Raw genomic sequence first — 10598 nt, 5'->3', positions numbered from 1 at the left:
TGGTATGTTAGAGCTAGGTTATTCCTGTGTTATAATGGTATGTTAGAGCTAGGTTATTCCTGTGTTATAATGGTATGTTACAGCTAGGTTATTCCTGTGTTATAATGGTATGTTAGAGCTAGGTTATTCCTGTGTTATAATGGTATAATAGAGCTAGGTTATTCCTGTGTTATAATGGTATGTCAGAGCTAGGTTATTCCTGTGTTATAATGGTATGTCAGAGCTAGGTTATTCCTGTGTTATAATGGTATGTCAGAGCGAGGTTATTCCTGTGTTATAATGGTATGTGAGAGCTAGGTTATTCCTGTGTTATAATGGTATGTTAGAGCTAGGTTATTCCTGTGTTATAATGGTATGTGAGAGCTAGGTTATTCCTGTGGTATAATGGTATGTGAGAGCTAGGTTATTCCTGTGTTATAATGGTATGTTAGAGCTAGGTTATTCCTGTGTTATAATGGTATGTTAGAGCTAGGTTATTCCTGTGTTATAATGGTATGTTAGAGCTAGGTTATTCCTGTGGTATAATGGTATGTGAGAGCTAGGTTATTCCTGTGTTATAATGGTATGTCAGAGCGAGGTTATTCCTGTTGTATAATGGTATGTTAGAGCTAGGTTATTCCTGTGGTATAATGGTATGTGAGAACTAGGTTATTCCTGTGTTATAATGGTATGTTAGAGCTAGGTTATTCCTGTGTTATAATGGTATGTTAGAGCTAGGTTATTCCTGTGTTATAATGGTATGTTAGAGCTAGGTTATTCCTGTGTTATAATGGTATGTGAGAGCTAGGTTATTCCTGTGGTATAATGGTATGTGAGAGCTAGGTTATTCCTGTGTTATAATGGTATGTTAGAGCTAGGTTATTCCTGTGTTATAATGGTATGTTAGAGCTAGGTTATTCCTGTGTTATAATGGTATGTTAGAGCTAGGTTATTCCTGTGTTATAATGGTATGTTAGAGCTAGGTTATTCCTGTGTTATAATGGTATGTGAGAGCTAGGTTATTCCTGTGTTATAATGGTATGTCAGAGCTAGGTTATTCCTGTGTTATAATGGTATGTCAGAGCTAGGTTATTCCTGTGTTATAATGGTATGTCAGAGCTAGGTTATTCCTGTGTTATAATGGTATGTTAGAGCTAGGTTATTCCTGTGTTATAATGGTATGTCAGAGCTAGGTTATTCCTGTGTTATAATGGTATGTGAGAGCTAGGTTATTCCTGTGTTATAATGGTATGTTAGAGCTAGGTTATTCCTGTGTTATAATGGTATATTAGAGCTAGGTTATTCCTGTGTTATAATGGTATGTGAGAGCTAGGTTATTCCTGTGTTATAATGGTATGTGAGAGCTAGGTTATTCCTGTGTTATAATGGTATGTGAGAGCTAGGTTATTCCTGTTGTATAATGGTATGTGAGAGCTAGGTTATTCCTGTGTTATAATGGTATGTTAGAGCTAGGTTATTCCTGTGTTATAATGGTATGTTAGAGCTAGGTTATTCCTGTGTTATAATGGTATGTTAGAGCTAGGTTATTCCTGTGTTATAATGGTATGTCAGAGCTAGGTTAATCCTGTGTTATAATGGTATGTGAGAGCTAGGTTATTCCTGTGTTATAATGGTATGTTAGAGCTAGGTTATTCCTGTGTTATAATGGTATGTCAGAGCTAGGTTATTCCTGTGTTATAATGGTATGTTAGAGCTAGGTTATTCCTGTGTTATAATGGTATGATAGAGCTAGGTTATTCCTGTGTTATAATGGTATGTGAGAGCTAGGTTATTCCTGTGTTATAATGGTATGTTAGAGCTAGGTTATTCCTGTGTTATAATGGTATGTTAGAGCTAGGTTATTCCTGTGTTATAATGGTATGTTAGAGCTAGGTTATTCCTGTGTTATAATGGTATGTGAGAGCTAGATTATTCCTGTGTTATAATGGTATGTTAGAGCTAGGTTATTCCTGTGGTATAATGGTATGTTAGAGCTAGGTTATTCCTGTGTTATAATGGTATGTCAGAGCTAGGTTATTCCTGTGTTATAATGGTATGTCAGAGCTAGGTTATTCCTGTGTTATAATGGTATATTAGAGCTAGGTTATTCCTGTGTTATAATGGTATGTGAGAGTGTCGTGGAAAATCATTTTCAAATACAACGCTTACCAGAACTTTTAAAATCAAACATGCTCTTTATTATAACTGTACAGCCCACTGGCATGTCCCCGCGGAACACACCCCGCGGAACACACACCGTGGAACACACACCGTGGAACACACCCTTTCTCAGAACTCCAGCTACTCTATTTATACACACAGTATTGTCCATCCCCTATGAAGTCATTCACCACCATCTGCTTTCAATTTGTTTATAATAGTGGCTGGACCCTCTATCCCAGCGTGTCCAATTACCTCTAGGCGTCACTCTGTCTGACATGTATGTTTGTAATAGAATGGTCAAACCATATGTCTAGTGTCCAATTGCTTTTAGGCGCCACTCTGTCTGACATGTATATTATTATGTCTATGTCTGCTCTGGTACCCCAATGGTGGAACAAACTCCCTCACGACGCCAGGTCAGCGGAGTCAATCACCACCTTCCGAAGACACCTGAAACCCCACCTCTCCAAGGAATACCCAGGATAGGACAAAGTAATCCTTCTAACCCCCCCCCCCTTAAAAGAGTTAGATGCACCATTGTAAAATGGTTGTTCCACTGGATATCATAAGGTGAATACACCAAGTTGTAAGTCACTCTGGACAAGAGCGTCTGCTAAATGACCCAAATGCAAATGTAATTATACTGTTCACCTATCTTATACCTCTATATGTTATCCATGTGTGTAATTGTACTCCTACAATCCCACCTCTGGGGCTAATCAGCCACATAAATAACAGAAACATGACTTTGGGATAGTAAATGAAAATACCTACGATATACAAGAAAATACAAAAACAGAAGAAAGCACATAAACCAACTAGACCAAACAGTCTCAAATGATTAAAACTAAAATAGGAGTACAAGATCCAATTAGAAACATTAATAAAAACCGAACTAGACCAAACATCTCCAGTTTACATAAGAGTAAAAGATCTAATTAGGTGTAAAAATTAAGAAAGATAAAATATTACAGATTTGATGAAGCATGTGCGTGTAAGTACTTAGCCTTGCCTGAGGTTATCTCAGTTATGTGGAAAATCAAAATAATACAAGGAGTATCATAATAAATGAATAAGGAAAAAATCAAAGACCAACATGCAGTTACAAAAGAAAATTGACACAACATCATTCTAAATTTAAGCATTTCAACATGATCCTCCCTCGCAGACACCTCTCTAATAAAGTGATATCAATGATACCAACCTTTGTTTAGAAGATTAAGGACATGGTCCATAGACACTTGTAACCGGAAAACCCTCTGTTACCTAACATGTTTTTTGAAATTAACCTAGTTTTTAGAAGGCATAACTAGCTTCAATTAAAGAAAAACATATATATATTCATTGATATACATATCTAAAAATTCAACCAAACATACAAAAACACAAATTTAAACAAAAATAGATATACTAAAATCCTTACATAGGAGCACAGTCCTCATCCTGACAGATTCTACAATCACCTCTTTGATATTTTGCGCAAAACACGGGGTCTCCATGATGGTCATGGCCTTCCTCATTAAATTTTGTGCACCACTTGCACTTACGGCGCAAATGACACTCTTTGTGGACATGTACCAGTAGACATTCGTCTGCATTTGGGAATACAGCATATACAGGCAGACCATCCTTACTGAAATCATGGCAAGCAGAACCACCTCCCGGCATCACTCCATAGAGACAGTTTGGATTGCCAAAGGGGCAGTCCAGAGGTCCACCAACTGCATTGCAAAGTTTTCCATACTTATTAGTATACTTGCCTGAGCTACTCGGTACAGGATCAATCACCACAGGAGGGTCATCTCTCCTTACAGACATCTATTTAACTGCTGTCTGAACCACCATTGACTTTACCAGGGGTATAACACAACAAAATGCAATACCCAAAGCCAACAACCCTCCTCCTAACATGATGGTCATCCTAGCAAACATGACACAAACTCCACCCTTCTCCACTAAGAGCCAATTAAGTATAGTTAATGAATCCCTGTTGATTATATCATATATAATTAATCCATTCTAAGTTCATATTTGGTGTTATCCACAGAAATATAGATTCAAATCCTGATTTAACCTCCTCTCTGGCCTTGAAATCCCTAAGTAGACCTCTAAGCAGTCCAATTACATTAAGGTATACCTCAGGATCCTTATCATAAACCCTTTTAACTCTAGGTTTTAACATAGTCATCATGGAGTGATTCAATAATAGTAACCTATTTAATTGCTCTAACTAAGGCACAAAGACCAATCCATCCATCAGGCAATACATTCAACAGTTAGTTTTTTTTTTTTTTCACACATCCAGAAACTATCAGCAATACCTCTGTCTTGATTTTTCAACATAGTAAGAGATGGCGCAACCTGAGTTATGTAACTACACAACCCTTTTCTATTCATAATCAACCCTTTATCATTACTTTTACGAACTCCCGCATTCTCTAACACCCAAATAGTATCACATTCTACAGTGGTGTTTCCTACATCAATTCCTTCGGTGTGGTGTCTGTAAAATCATTCATATTTTCCTTTAACCACGGTACCTCTGTCTAATTGAGGTACATTTAATTCAGTTCTAATGTTATAGGCAGCACAATCATTGTCTCCCAGCATGGTTTCATTCAACATAGTTTTACCCCTAGTGCCTACCCAGAGCAATCCTATATTTTATGTCACACAAGGGAATAGAATACTTTCTATTGGTACAATAGTCATTTTTCCAACTTACACAGTTTTTAAATGATGCTGGTTCAGAGACTATTAAAAGATCAGACAAAGGTGATTTTCTTCACAAAATACAATTGTCCATTCTGTGTCTGTTTGCCATATTCTTAGCCCATTCGTATCACTCCTTCTTCACTACTTCTTCTCATGTAGTGTCCCTGAGTGGTTCTGATTCTGATATATCTAATTCTGTTGCTTTTTTCAATGTTCTTATCTTGAGGTAGATCATTAGAGTTTATCAGAAAGTTTCAAATATCAGTAAAAACTCTCCTGACTGATGTCTCAGGTTGCTTTGTTGGCACGGTGGTCTGCTTGGTAAGGGCAGTCGATGTCATCTAGTGGTAGCTACTGTGGTCGTCACAGCAGCCGCCACCCTTGTTGTTGTCACAGGTTCTTCCTGTTCAGGTGCAGGGGTAGGTCTTCACCTTCCACTGGTTCAATCTTGTTCATGATGAGCACCTACTCGTCTTTTTCTTTGATTCATATCAGGTCACATTCTTTCGGGTCCCAAACGACTTCTCCCTTTGTTTGGTGATGTGTCCATCCACAGAGTGCAATCTCCGATAAGGGTTTGATCCTTATGATTGAGATAGACTTCAGTTCTCCTGCTTCTGTTATACATTGAGGTGGAACATAGATTCTAACCTTGTCAGTCTTTTTGGATTGTTCGGCTGATTCCATTCTTCTCTTCCTGCTCCCACCATACATCTTGATTGTGCATTAGTCTGTTGTTTCTATACTAGCATTCACTGTTGCTTCTGTTATGTCAATGTCATTATTCTTTTGTTGTTCTAACATCAATTGTCTGTAAAGGAGGCCATTCAAAAGTTTAAAAGTCAATTGTGGGGTAATCCCCATTTTCTTCAGCTTGCGGGACTTTTCCTCCTCTTTCTTCACCTGAAGCTCCCTCCTCAGACCGGACTTAGCTTCCATCTGGAAGGGTTTCAATTTTAGGAAAGAAACGTTCTTATTCTGTTCCTTGTGAGGCCTCTCCTCCTCTTCTGGGTGCATTAGTCGGTGCACGTGTCATATTTTGGCTTTCACTTGATTTACTGTTTTCTTGGCTCCTCCCTGGCATCTCAATCGTTTCCGCTGCTCCTGCTCCCTCCAGGCTCCCTCCTGGTGAATCAGCATCCTCAGTGTCCTCATCTCTATGTGGTTGTATCCTTCTCTCTGTTGGGACTCAGCTGCAGTGGTTCAGATGGTACCACGTCTGGCTTCTTTTCACTTGGACGGCCGTTCTTGTTGCTTTGGCCACCTCATAGGGTCCATCTCTCCTCGGTTGATCCCACTTCCTCCGGATCCCTCCAACGTGGACTAGATCTCCTGGTACCACTGAGAGAGGTCCTTCTAGTCCCCTTGGATCATCAGACGCAGAACCTCTCATCCTGGTTCAGGTTTCTGCCTACTTTCTGTGAAGCATTCATACTTAGAGACTTATGGCCTCTGTTCTAAGATTGCACCATACATCCTCTTACTTCCATCACTCATCACACAACAAACAGACATTCCAGCTGAAGCTGGCAAACCCCTCTCCTTCTGGTTTCCTAAACATAAGACTTGGAAAACAACAGACAAAACATAACAGCATTGACAATGTTATGTGTTATGCATAAATATATTCATGCAAACTGAAATCTGAGACCATGACAATTCCCACTCTCTCTTTACCTGACTCTATGCCTCCAGGATACTTTTCTGCTGGACTCCACAAAAATAAAAGCCCTAAAAAGCTTCCTCATGCTTCCACCCAGTCTTCCCCTTTCGGCCACAGGTTCTGAGAGTTGTTCCCAAATCATGTCATTTTTACTTAGTTTCCCATCTACTCCATTTCAACTGATAATCATGTGCATAACCTACAATTAACATTCTCTCTTCTTGAATTAATTCAACACTGTATATGCTTTCATATCAATCCCTTTAACATGTTTGTTTAGAGTATAATATCCTATTATCCATTCTCTTTCACATGATGTATTAAAAATAAAACAAGTAGCCTCCAAACTCAACCCAGTATGTCTATAGTGGAATCTAATCTCTCTCTCTTTCTCTCTCTGATTCCACATCCTCTGTCATGGTGTTTTCAAGCTCACCCATTATTCAGCTGGACCTTACTTCTCGTGAGACTTATGCACCCACCAAAGAGAGACATAAAGAACTTTACCACTGCAGTGTTGTAAGAAGTATACCACCAGCCTGGTGTATCTTGATGTACACTCAATCTCCAGAATGCAGCCCAAGCCCTTCCATTTCTGGCTGTTTTTTCCTGAGGACATACACACTAACACATGGGTTATTTCCTGACAACATTAGCAAGATCACTAAATCTTAATTTTTAATAACAGCCCTATGTAACCATTCTGCCTCAAATACCTGGCCTCCTGCCACAGAAATATTCAATGATAGTCAAATGATGTTCCCTACATCAACTGCTGTACAATAACATGTAATCAGTCAAATGTCTTCCAGTTGGATTAATATCCAATCCTATCAAAACTAAGTAATAAGTTTCTTAAACTTTTGCTCTAGTGTTCAAAATGCCACCACTTATTCTTTTTACCATATCTTTAGATATGTGAATTGTTCTATTTACTTTTAGAATTGTCCCTATATTTTACACAGCCAGCTGTCTTTCCTTTTCTGTGAATTATCTCTATTTTTATACATATTTCTAGAAATAACACCCCTTTACTACCATTACCTTCATTTATAAGTCCCCTAACCCATAACTGCCATTGTTTGATACATACTTAAAACATCCTTAAGTCAATTTATATATCATTTATATCAGTCCCTCCTCAGGAACATATACACAACCTTATGTTCCTCAAAACAAAAATAAATTGACCAAACGAGAAAAAGAGAAAAAAAATAAAAATAAAATTATAATAATTATTGCACATGTGCAATATTATCACTATTTGTAAAGAAATGAAACCTGGAGAAAACATCCATCCGTGTCATTCTATGCCCAAGTTATTGTTGGTCTCTTTCTTCTTCATTCATGGGTATCTTCGCACAACAGACTACCTTTTTATTCAATTAAACATTACATTTTATCATTCCAATTCCAATGACATTATAAAACGAAAGAAACAAAAAACCTTTAATCTAAAATTCTGTAAGTTTTGTCAACCACCTTGTCTCAGGATTAGTTTCCAGAGCTTCCCTAGGCCTATTAACGTTAAACAGTTCTATATCCAAATAACTAAACAGTTCTTTTTGAAATACTTTTCCCAATCCAATATTCAGGATAACAGTCCTTAGTGTTTACTTTAACTCAAATTTGACCTTATCTATTCAATACACAACATCCCTTTAATAATTAACATTTATACTAAACACTTTTATTACCAGTACTATCTATTTTCCCAATAGCCCTTTTGTCTCAGTTTCTCTCATGAGTGGCCTGATAATAAAAAAATCAGTACCCCAATAACCTTAAGTCATTATTCTCCCAACAAATATAACATAATTTCAGCATGTCTTTTTTTTTTTTTAGATACAGTTCACAGGTCATCAGACACAGTTGTCCCTCACTATTCAGTCGATTAGGGCGGGTATGAGCTCCACACCCACTAGTGGTGATATTCTCTCCCATGCCCTAAAGCATTCTGACGTCACCTTTCATGACAACTCCCTTATTCTACTGGTGATCTCCCAGATGAATTACAGATGATGTAGTTATCAACAAAACCCTTACATAATCCCACACTCCAATAAACCCTTTAGAAAAACTTTCAACACTTTTTATATGCATAATGAACAAAACACATTTGTGTATTCCCCCAAAGACCATAACCCCAAAGAACTGATAGTTTTACCTATGAACCCATGTTATATCGAAAATAAAAATTAAAATAAACCTATTCGAATAACTTATTCAATTTAAGGGTACAACTCTTCATAATTTTCCCAGGGACATAATAGATTTTCAAAGTAATTATACAGTTTGAATAGAGTCAGGTGTCTTAAACATTTTATAAGTATATCCCACCTGTTCCAACAATTTCTAGTAAAAGGTGATCAGTCTTTCACAAGAAATTCCTAGGATTCAGGGCATTTTGAGACCATTAATATGTTTCCACTCCCCCTTTCTTTAGGAGCAACTTAAATACATTTTTCAAAAACATGTTCATCCTTTTGCATACCCAATTTGAAACTGAATTGGAAAAAACCCTTCCAATAAACCTACTAATGTATATTCATTCCCAGTACATGGTGCACTTAGTAGTAAATCATAAGCCAATAATCGCAAAGGGACTGGACTCACTCATCCAGAACTCCATGTTTTAGCCTTATCCAGATATTTTTATTTTTAAAGCGGCTGACTTTAATTAACTGCTTTCCACAGTAATGCAGTCTCCAATGACATTGTTGACCAGAGAAGATTAAAAAACCCTATTTTTCCCTTATTCTTTCTGGAAAAGAAAGTGTACATATTGTTAATATTCACAACGTTACCTTTTAGTCAGCAAACCAATAATTTTACTTATCCATAGATTTTATTCTAAAGCGTCTTTAACAGTTCCAGAGAATTGTGGTATAGAATGTCTAACAATTAAAATTCCATCGTTATTTTACTAGATGTCAAACGTGATCCAATACTTCTTCTTGACCACATATAAACTGTAATCTCTATGAAACACTCATTGTTCGCTCAGAGACTATACACCGACAAGTAAAAAATTCCATTCTCACTAACCTCAAACCAATTAGTTGTTTGTTATTTTGACAAGGAAATAAACTCTTGTATAGCGGCATTTCCTACTACCGCACTAAGTTCTAGTGTCACCTTACACTAATTTTCCCCATAACCCGCTATATCCATATTCAAAACAGGGAGCTATTTTCTCATTTGTTCTTAGATCTTGTCAATAGTTCTGCCAATCACCCGCACGTCTGCGAGGACTAGAGGAACCACACACACAACCTCATCGCAATGTATTTTCTGATGATAGAATGTTGACATCAGAACGCCTACAAATCGAGCTTCACATTTTGGTCCCATGCGACTATTTATTTATTTATTTTTCCTAAATACTCCCATGTATTTCTACACCTTTTATTTACTATTTTTCCGAGTTAGAGCCAATCTCCTTTCCAATTAATAATTCATTTGTCACATCACTTAATTTCTTTTATCGAAGCCTACTCTATACAGTACATACATTATTTCTGAATACTACAGCATCAACTCTACTCTGTCACAGGAGAGCTGCGCGCTCCCTCTCCTGGACGTTCTGCCTACATACACACACAACTCGTCTTTCCTTCCTAATCTTCTATTTTTACACAGATCTACTCATTTCTTACAACATTATCATTCATCCTTTTATGTTTCATCCGTTCATTCAATCCCTTTGTTTTTACCTCAAAACAACTCAGTCTTTCTTTATTGACTTAATTCACTTCCTTCTACATAAGCCTAGACTTCTACAATATGACGAGACTACTGTCTAATCGGATCAGCTTGTCTTCATATCCTATTCAACCCCCAATACTTATCTTTTCTTCTATTCTTAGAGTAGTATTGTGGCATGACCTACTGAATTACCAAACCCTGGTAGCTAGACAGAGCGGTTTTTTATTCGCAGGATTTCTTTTGCATTTGAACGCCGCACAATCGGGCCAACGTTTTTCCTGCACCTACTACTTCACCCATACAATCTTCCTTTCAGAGCGGAAACTATGAATATTTATTTAACTACTGATTTATGTTTTGACCGTATAAG

This window comes from Salvelinus alpinus, chromosome 2 (assembly GCF_045679555.1).
Source record: "Salvelinus alpinus chromosome 2, SLU_Salpinus.1, whole genome shotgun sequence".
In the NCBI taxonomy this organism is placed as follows: domain Eukaryota; kingdom Metazoa; phylum Chordata; class Actinopteri; order Salmoniformes; family Salmonidae; genus Salvelinus; species Salvelinus alpinus.
The sequence above is the reverse complement of the archived record's forward strand: the minus strand, read 5'-3'. Positions refer to the sequence as shown.